Source organism: Rhincodon typus, chromosome 31 (genome assembly GCF_021869965.1).
Source record: "Rhincodon typus isolate 14 chromosome 31, sRhiTyp1.1, whole genome shotgun sequence".
NCBI lineage: Eukaryota > Metazoa > Chordata > Chondrichthyes > Orectolobiformes > Rhincodontidae > Rhincodon > Rhincodon typus.
In genome coordinates, this window is record NC_063362.1 from 32,203,561 (window position 1) to 32,214,438 (window position 10,878).

The window sequence follows — 10,878 nt, forward strand, 5'->3', positions numbered from 1 at the left end:
CTTTCAAGCTTCTATAGACTGTGGAACAGTTCCTGTGAATTGGAGCATAACTAATATAACCTCAATTTTTTTTATAAAAGGAAAAGTAGAGTAAAAGCAGGTAATTACACTAGTGAGCTTGAAAGCATTGGTAGAGCATTTGGAAGGCAGTGACAGGATTATACAGAGTCATCATTGATTTACAAAAGGGAAATTATGCTTGACAAATCTATTGGAATTTTTTGAGGATGTTGTTAATGGAGTGGAGAAGGGGAGCCAATTGGATGTGTTTACTTGGACTTTCGGAAGGCATTCAGTACAGTCCCACAAGAGATTAGCATGTTAAAATTAAAGCATGAGGAATTAGAAAAATGCACTGGCTGGGAGGCAGGCAACAAAGTAGGAATAAATGGGCCATTTTCTGAGAGGCGACCTATGCGGTACCACAGGGATCAGTGCTTTGACCCCAGTTATTTATGCTATGTATATTAGTGAGTTAGATGAGAGAATTAAATGTAACATCTCCAAATTTGCAGATGACACAAAGGGGATGGGGGCGATGGTGAACTGTGAGGGTGATGCATAGATGCCTCATTGTGATTTGGACCAGTTGAGCAAGTGGACAAATGTATGGCAGATGACATATAATGTAGATAAATGGGAGGTTATCCACTTTGGTAGCAAAAACAGGAAGGTGGATTATCTGAATTGTGATAGATTAGAATATGGGAAGGTGAAACAAGACTTGAGTATCCTTGTACACCAGTCGCTGAAAGTAAGCATGCAAGTACAGCAGACAGTGAAGGTGACAAATAATATGGTGGCTTTCATACTGAGAGGATTTGAGTACAGGAGCAGGAGTGGCTTGCTGAAATTTTAAGGGGCTTGGTAGGACTGATGTATAAGGAGAGACTGGATCAGTTAGGACTGTGTTCATTGGAGTTTAGAAGAATGGAGTGGCTGGAATTCTCATATAAATCTATAAAATTCTAATATGACTGGACGAAATAAAAGCAGGAAGAATGTACCTGATGACCGGGGAGTCCAGAACCAGGGGTCACAGTTCAAGGATAGGGATTTGGCTATTTAAGACTTAGATGAGAATTCTTTTTCACCCAGAGAGTTGTGCGCCTGTGGAATTCTCTGCCACAGAATGCGGTTGAGGTGAAAACATTGAATGTTTCAAAAAGGAGATGGATGTATTTCTTACAGATGAAGGGATAAAAGGATATGGGACGAAAACAGGAACAGTGAACTGAGAAGGATGTTTAGCTGTGATTGTATTGAATGGTGGAGCAGGCTCAAAGGGCTCAATGGCCTACTCTTGTTTCTATATTGTATGTTTCAGTGTAGCCTCAATGTAGTAAATGCTAAGCAAATGCTGTTTTTAAAAAACTTAAGTTATAGATTTATTACATGGCAACCACCCAGCCAGTATGTTACCCCAATCCTGTGTCCTTTAATTTTCATGCTAATCTCTTCTATGGGACCTTATTGAACACCTTCTGAAAGTCCAAGTAAACCACATCCATTGGTTTCCCTATATCAACTCCCCTAGCAACAAAAATTCCTCAAATTCCAGCAGATTTGTTAAGTATAATTTCCCTCTTGTAAATCCATGCTGACTCTGTCTAATCCTGTCACTGTTTTCCAAGTGCTGCAGCATTTTCCCTACCGATGATGTCAGGCTTACTGGTCTGTAATTCCCTGCTTTTTCTCTAACCCTTTCTTTAAAAAAATATAGGTTAGCTACCTTCCAATACATAGGAACTATTCCAGAGTTTTTTGAATCTTGAAAGATGATTGCCAATGTTCCCACAAGTTCTAGGGCCACTTTTTTAAGCACTCTTGGATGTAAATCATCAGGTCTTGGGATTTCACAGCATTTAATCCTATCAATTTACCCAATACCATTTTCCTATTTAAACTGATTTCCTTCAGTTCCTCTCTCTCACTAGACCATGTGTTCACTAGCATTTTTGGAATGTTATTTATGTCCTCCTTTGTGAAGACAGAACTAAATGTGTTTAATTATTCTACCATCTCTTTGTGCTCATTTTCACTTCCCCTGTTTCTGATTGTAATGGACCTTTTGCATCTACTTGTGAAACTAATTAATTCACTTAACTGCAAATGCTCCATGCATTAAGATAGAAACCTTAAGTCTGACTTATTAGCATTTTTAGTCCTGCTCTCCTTGTTTAGTATCATGGCTCAAATTCTCTGTCTACCACTTTTCTTACTTTCTATTCTGTCTTTTAGTTTTGCCCTTGTGTGCCTGTCTACTGTCGCCCTGTATAGATTCCCATCCCTGAACCCCACCCTGCACCCCCCGGGCTCTATTTTATTTTAAACCCTCCCCAACATCACTAAAATCTACTCCCTGTAGGACATTAGTTTTGATCCTGCCCAGTGCAATCCTCCCAGTTTGCACTAGTCTGACCTTCCCTCCCCAGAACTGATCCTAATCCCCCAGGAATCTGAAACCCTCTCCCGTGAATCCATTTCTCCAGTCAAGTATTGATCCAATACATCCTGCTATTACTACCCTGTCTAGCACTTAGCACCGATAGTAATCCTGAGATTACTACTTTTCAGGTCCTGCTTTTTAACTTGCTTTCTAACTCCCTATATTCTGCTTTGAAGACTCCCATCCCTTTTTTACCTATGTCATTGATACTGATGTTTTCCACTGCTGTTCACCCTCCCACTCCAGAATGTCCCTTAGTGGCTCCAAGATATTGTTTATCCTAGCACCCAAGAGGCAACGTACCATCCTTGAGACTCATTTATGACGACAGAAATGTCATTCTGTTCTCTTTACCACTGAATCCCCTATTACTATAACCTTCCCACACTTATTCCTCCTCTCCCATGCAGCCAACTGTGGTGCAATGAACTTTGTTGCTGCTACTTTCCTCTGAGAAGCTATTCCCTCCCCCAACAATATCCACATTGGTATATCTGTTTTTCAGGGGCATGGTCATGGGATTTTTGCATTGCCTGCCTAGTTATCTTTCTCAGCCTGATGGTCATTCATTCCCTCCCACCCTGTGGAGTCTTGACCTACAAAGCTATCACCTGTCTGAATGTGCTATCCACAACACACACACAGCCTTGTCCCTAGCCCCTGTTCCAGTTCTGAAATTCAGGGTTCCAGCAGCTGCAGCTGGAGTTACTTCCTGCACACCCTCATCCTACAATGCAAACTAGGTACTATCTCTACCTTAATCTATGATATGGGTATTCAGCACTTTGAGGCATCTAAAGGAATTTATGGAAGGAATATGGGCCAGCATTCACTTGTAACTGTGCAGCATATGTCTTTGGGCAAACAAAAGGTTTTTGTAATCTTTTTAAAGATCTTTGACAGCTGCATAGCAATGGGTTCAACGTTTGTTGAGCAGTAACTTTTCCTGGAATGTTTAGTCTAGTTGGTGAACTATTATTCTGGCAATCTTGACTGTTGAAAATACAAAGAAGGTTCTGCATGATAGCTTAAAATATGTCATGATTCTCAATTTTGTGCTGTTATAATATTCAAAACATTATACTATCATAAATTTAGTATGAAACAAGAATATGGCACAAAATCTTTTTGTGCTTGATTATCTTCCAAACTGGTTCACTGTAGCACTTAAGTTGTCTTGATAACAAAAATGACAAAATTGTGACAAAGCCATCTCTCAGCATAAACGATAATTTTGATCTACGTGCGCTTCACACTTTCAGAATTCTTCATTTAATCTGAAACCTGTTGAAATTACTTACCACTATTTAATTTGTATTTTTCAGCCCAGAGCATAGTAATTTTGTCACCGTATGTTGGAAACTGTAAATACCACAAATATTAACTGTTTCGATTTGGCTGTAAGGCAGCTTTTTAGTTCTGAATATCGCTTCTATATCCATGTTTCTTTCTGTCTAGGTAGTAGAAATAGCCACCCTCACAGAGCACAGGCTGACCGAGTGTGACATGAAAGAAAGTTTTGAGAAATGTCATCGTTGTGGTGAGGCAGTATCAAAAGAGGACCTGCAGGAACATCTCAAGATGAAAACCTGCAATGGTAAGAAAAAGGATGTTGTAACCTAATCAAATCTAGTTTTGCTCCATCCAAAAATTTAAGAATGAAACTGCTATTGTTTCTCTTTTAAACTAAGATTGATTTCATTAATCTCATTTGGATTACTTAAAACAGGCAATTGCTACATAAAATCATTGAATGGTCACGACAGTTTGAAGGCTTGTCAAGTCCACACTGGCTGTTTGCAAGAGCAATTGCACTAAGTGCCATTCCCTGTGACCTTGCAACTATTTCCTCTTTACATGGATGCTTATCCAATTCCCTTTTGAAAACCACAATTGATTCTGACTCCTTTAACTCTTTTTTTTAAATGGTGCTCACATCTTTTTTGGGTTTTTTTGTCAGACGCCTTAAATCTATGTCCTCTGGTTCTTGATCCTTCTGCCAATAGCAACAGTTTCTTTCTAGCTTTTCCAATGAGGCCAAACTAGTGTTTCTACTGTTACTTCATAACTTTGTTGTTTTTGTACTCTTTGCCTCTCGTTTCAAAACCCAGGTTTCCATATGCCTTTCTAAACCCTTTTGTAACCTTATAGTAGCCAAAAAGCTCATTTAAATTGTTCTTTTATTCCAACTTTCAAAAATTAAAGTAAAGCAAAGATGAATTCTTCTAGTTAAGGTCAGCCTTTGTTAGTTTATTTATTCTGTGAAAATTATAATTATATCAGCCCAGAATAGGCTGTTCTTTTAGTTGATGCAGACCAAAGCTTTCAATACCAACAGTAACAAACACTGTGCTTTGGGACAATCAGACGTCTGACGCACGCATATGTGCGGAAATGGCTTGGGAAGTTTAAGCTTCCAGTGGGCTGGTTTGTATGCCTGGGATTGCAGAAGAATGTCCCTAATACTAACCCTGGTATTGGATGTGCAGGCTAGCTGCATGAAACTTAACCAGATACTCACCCAAGTATTGCCCCAGTGTTTAATTTCTGATGTAGATCAGTCATTAACAGTGGAACCTAGCATTCACATTACACAGGTGAAAGATGAATTGGCCTTGAAAGCCCCTAAAAAGCTCCGGAAGATTCAATCATTGCAAGTCTTTAATGGAAGAAAAGTCACCTGTGTAGGTGGAAATGGCAGAATTTCTAAGATGATCCTCCAGTCCTCGGCTGTTCCTCAACTGCCTTTGTTGCAGATAAGCACACTTTTTTGAACATTATTATTAATAAGCATTAAGCAGTGAGAAGGTAATTGGTGGTGGTGACATGCTGGAAAGTTGGTGAGTTATGGGGATGCCACCAGGACTGGAAAAGTGTAGAGGGGAGAAAAGAGGGAGGCTGCAATGGGAGTGGTGGGGGAAGAGAAAGAGATGCTGCAAAGAGAGTGGGGCTCTAAGAGGCAGGAGTTGCAAGGTGGAAGGAGAGGGAGGCTGGAAGAGAAGTGGTGGGAAGAGGGGGGAGGTGATGCCCTAGTGGTATTATCGCTGGACTGTTAGTCCAGAGAATCAGATTACATTCTTGGTTCAAATCCCACCACGGCAGATGGTAGAATTTGAATTCAATAAATATTTGGAATTAAGAATGTAATGATGACCGTGAATCCATTGTCGATTGTTCAAAAAAACCCATCTGGTTCACTAATGTCCTTTAGTGAAGGAAACTGTCATCCTTATCTGGTCTGGCCTACATGTGACTCCAGACCCACGGCAATGTGGTTGACTCTTAACTGCCCTCTGCCCATCCCTAACTGCGCAATAAATGCTGCATAGCCGGCGACGCCCTCATCCTGTGAATGAATAAAGAAAGAGGGAGCCTGCAAGGGTTGGTGGAGGAGGAGAAGGAGCCTGCAAGGGGTTAGGGGGAGCAGAGTAAAGGGGAGGATGGCAGGGTTGAGAAGAAGGAAACTGCAGATGGATGGAGGGAAAAGCTTTATGTGGATGGCTGCAGTAGAAAGTGGGATGAAGGGTAGCCTGATAGAGGAGTGCAGGTGCCTGTGAGAGAATGTTGGGGAGAGGGAGACAAGGGGTGTGCAGTGAGGAGAGGGAGACTGTAAGGATGAGAGGACAGTTTTAAATCTGGCACCAAAGGATTACTTGGCTAAACCTGAGCCAGGAAAACCTGTAATCACTGAGGTAATGAATTCCTTGCAAATGAATGGAAAATATAACTTAGAACTACATATGTTCAGGGACAACTATATGAGGAACAGTGTGAATTCTGTTGTAATGAACATTGTGTCACTTGTTTACTTGAAGTCTGAGGTGTAGTACAGGGGACAGTTAACTGTCAGGTTAAATCTCCCATCTTTGTGCGTGTGAATGAGAAATTCATTAGCTATGACCTTAGTGGTCTGTGGAGGGTGTATTTAGGGTGATGGTTTTTTGTGTGTGTATTGGTTGATTTGGAAAATAAAACCTTTTTGTTTACATATGCTTGTTGCCTTGTGTCAATTTAAATACTGTGGTGTCTAAGAAATGATTTTCTTATGTATTGAGAGTTTAGGTTTAATGGAATATTGATAATTATTGAGTTTATTGATAATTGAATTTATAATTCTCCTTTTGTAAGAGTCCAGATATCCCGCATGGTGTTGTTACTAAGTAATTGCATCAAGTTAGTGAGAATGAAAAATATAGTCCTTGATAAGATCTCAAAAGCAGCCTTCTTTCGGAGAAAACAAAGATTATCTTGACTGCCATCAAAGCCCAATCTGTCAACAGTAATCCTCCCCCAATGTTGTGGACATCCTCAGACTCATCAGCTAAGTTCCCTGACCTGACTATCCACATGTTTTCACTCCAGTGGCACACCCAGCCAACCTACACACTCAATCACTCCCATGGATACTGTGCTTGTCCTGTCTAAAATTATCACTAGAACAGCTCTAATGTTTTGGTTCATTTTCACTAAATTATTGTTGTAAAATTAATGTTGAAAATTAACAGATTTTTGACATTTGATCAGCCTTAAAATTATTTATCTTTTCTGTTTTATTTCTAAACCAGTACGATTTAGACAATTTGGAGAATTTTATTTGTAGGACTGTTGGGATATAGAATCATTATACATTTGAATAGTTTGTCACCTTGGTGATTCGGTTTCTGGACAGCAACCAACAGCCATGCTTTGATTTGTCGTTGCCATAGAAACCATGGACAAATTTATTGCCATATAAACCATAGACAGTCTATTGGGATGGGAAAAAAGGCTACAAATAGACAGTCAACATATTGTGTATAGGCTCATCAGTGCTCTATTGAAGTCTTTTCAGTTTCATCCCCATTGTAGCTTTTGAAGTTGACCTGATTTCATCCTGAAATGTATTAGTTACTGAAAAATCATTCCAGCTGGCTTAAATATTGTTAGATCCTCTGAGGATGTGAGAATTTTACATTGAGTTTTCAACAATTCATATTTTTTGCAGTCAGAATTGGACAACACATCAATTTGCATTCATGTACTTTTACTTTAAAAGACTAGATTTTATTTCCACAGCAACCTTGCTCAATAGCATGGATAGTCGTGAGCTGGTCTTTGTTATAGCTAATATTGATGGTCAGACAGTTGAATTGGAATTGAGTCAAGATGAGGAAAATGTATGGCCATGGTACCTCCTTCCTAGATGTGAATTGAGCATTAACTCATCATGTTCAGTGGTCTTGTGTTTCGTGACTACAGTTAAACACAGGGTGGTTTTCGGTTTTTCATTTTGTGCCTGAAGTATCTTGTCTGCCATGCCTCCTGTGGATGATTGAGATAGGCACAAATGCTGGCCATGCCAGCAGCACCCACATCCCCTGAAAGAAAAACAAATTAAAAATGCAGTGTGTGTAACCATTGAAATGTCAGGTAAGGTCACAAATTTACTTTGAAACCTTAACTTTTAAATTAAATTTCCAAGAGGACAGAAAATTAGATAGTTCAGCATGTTTGTACCATTGAGATCTACACTGCATTGAGATTTGACCAGGTGGCAAATGAAATCGAGCACACAATTGCCAACAGTGCAGGGAAGATGTATATAGAATTTGCAGCATAGGCACAAAATAGTGAATGCGAGTGATCTATGCTGGTGCATAGAAAATGTGCAATTGTCATGAAACTGATTTGAGGCCCATACACAAGTTTTTTTTTTAGTCTATATTATGTATAAACAACCTTTACCAGTACACTCTGTTTCCTGTGTCTTGGCAAATTTCATATCCATGCTGCCACTACATCTTTAATTCCAGAAGTTTCAATTTTAAGAACAAAAACCCATTATATGGCACTTAGTCGAATGCATCCTGAAGAACAATATGTCTTTATCAAACTTCTCTGTTGCTTCATGAATGAATTTAGTCAAGTTAATCAACTGCAACTTGTACAACAGTAATTTATTAATCCATGTTTTTCCAAGTGACAATTAATTTGTGCTTTGGATCATTACCTCCAAATGATTTCCCATCATTGGTGATAGGCGCGCTAGATGTGTTTGCTCAGTTTATTGTTGTTCTTGATTTTGCGGACTTTCAGTTCTTTGGCACCACCACCAGGATTAGTAGATTGTGGCCAGAACCTCTGCTATTTATACACTTAATTACATCAGTAATTGAGTATGCATCTTGTGTGGGTTGGTAACTTTTGAGGACTGCAAGCCTTTTAAATACCTCCTTTATATTTATTTTATCCAGTGACCCTATTACCCTTTTCTTTATTGTGACATTGATGCCACCTTTGTTCTTAGGCAAGGTACTCACTCTATACAAAATGAAAACTGAAAGAACTGAGGATGCTGTAAATCAGGAACAAAACCAGAAGTTGTTGGTAAAGCTCAGCAGGTCTGGCAGCATCTGTGAAGAAAAATCAGTTGACGTTTCGGGTCCTGTGACCTTTCCTCCGAACGGTTCGGAGGAATTGTCACCGGACCGAAACGTTAACTCTGATTTTTCCTTCACAGATGCTGCCAGACCTGCTCAGCTTTTCCAGCAACTTCTGGTTTTGTTACTTGCTGTGTGCCACAGCCACAGCTGCCTCTATAAGGTGAACTCCTTTTTGATCTTGAATTTGTCCCATGCTTCCTTTAGGTGACCTTTTTGCTATTTATTTGTTTATGTGTTTACTTTTGAGTCGTCAAATGCTTCCTGTTCTCGTGCATACTTTGTGTCTCTTACAGCTTTTTCTTCTCCCATGTATTCAGTTTAGCTGTCTAGTGCCTTATGACCATGGTGTTCATTACGAGCATCCTTTTTCTTTGTTTAATGATAATGATTAAAATTAGAAAGGAGATTCAGCTCTATCTTTATATGCACATCCTTTCTTCTGTTCAAATGTGTTTTATTTTCCCCACTTCATTCCCCAGAACCAGATCTTTATTGGACTACAAACACACTGTAACGTTCTGTCAGACATTTTTTTTCGGTATTTCTCCTTTTTCTGTCCCAGTTTATCCTTCTATTCCTACTGTGTATTAAGATAATGGCATCCCATATAATCGTTATTCTGCAGTTCTTGCATTTTGAATATTGGTAAAAAAGACACCTTTTGTCAAAACCTATCTCTCATCAGGACAATTTGCAAGAAAGAAACTTTTGCACACTCAGGATAGTTGTTAGTTTTGCAAGTATGGGCTGACTGAGTATGGTCATAATCTTGCCTATTGTTTTATATAATGCACCAGACTTTGCAAAGTTCACAATACAGTGTCCAACATTAGATGCAGTTCTGCAATTGGGCAACATTTGCTACATAACCCTAAGTGAAAAATTATGCTAATGACCAATTGAGGATCGTCAGTCAGGTTCGCAGTGTGACACTGTGCCAATGCTGGAAGGAATATACATTAATACAGAGAGCCCTCTTTGCAGCCAGACAACATGTACACACACTGCATCTGTCTCAACTCATCAAAAGAGATATCATTTCTCAGGGCAGTGCCCTGACCAATCAAGGCCAACCTGAATAATTTAAAACTTGAACACAACTCGACAGTTAACTCTCAGTCATCATTAACTGATTTACTCCACATGGCAGTTCCTCTACCAATTAGACTTCACTTGCCAATCAGTCAGTTGTCCTCATACAGCATAAATGTTGTTTACCCTTTACTTTGGTCATTTTTGCAAATTGTCTTGATGAGTGCAAGATGGAAATCTTCAACAAAATGTCTGTTTACCAGAAATAGTCAAGTTCTGCACTAATGTGTAGTTCTTGTATCTTTCTGAAATTTGCTTCTCAAATCTCCTTCCCACTACTTAGAAGTTAGTGGCATACACCCAACAACATTAGCTCTTCAGTTGTATCTCTTGCTGCTCACCAAATCAATTTTGTTGGAAGCATCAAGAAAGTCATTCCTTTCCACAGCTGTAGCAATCAATGTCTTTGATCAGAATTGTCAGTGTGCTCACTGTTTTTCCCTTTATCTTTCCTCAATACCTTGTAGCCTAGTTAAAGGATAGAATACTATATGCATTGTATGTTAACGTAAAAAGATAATGCACAATTATCATCTGGGAAAGTTCAGACACCTATTCTCATTTGGTGTTTGATATGATAATGTGCTAGAGGAAACTGGAGATAACAGGGCCAGCAGTCTTTCAGGACAGACTGAATGGTAGTATCAGTCTCTGACACCACTGTCTAAAAGATATAACATAAATAAATCAGATCCAGTATATATGGGCAAACAAAGAAAATTTCCTCATTGGAGTTTCACTGACCTGTAAAGTTTGGAATAGCACAAGTTTTAATTTTTTTTATATGCACCAAGTTCACTGTGACAGCTTCAGTAGGTTACAGGAAGATATAGATGGGTTGGTCAGATGAGCAGAGCAATGCCAGATGCTATTTAACACTGATAAGTGCGAGGTGATGCACTTTTGAGGGAGTAT

The 10,878-nt window shown here is 39.2% G+C and overlaps 1 non-coding gene across 1 annotated transcript; it reads left to right on the plus strand.

Moving 5' to 3' along the window:
- Nucleotides 1-10,491: 10,491 nt before the first annotated feature.
- Nucleotides 10,492-10,623, plus strand: LOC125486684. Its single transcript, XR_007265327.1, has one exon. It is a non-coding gene; the product is annotated as a small nucleolar RNA U109 (small nucleolar RNA).
- Nucleotides 10,624-10,878: the final 255 nt, after the last annotated feature.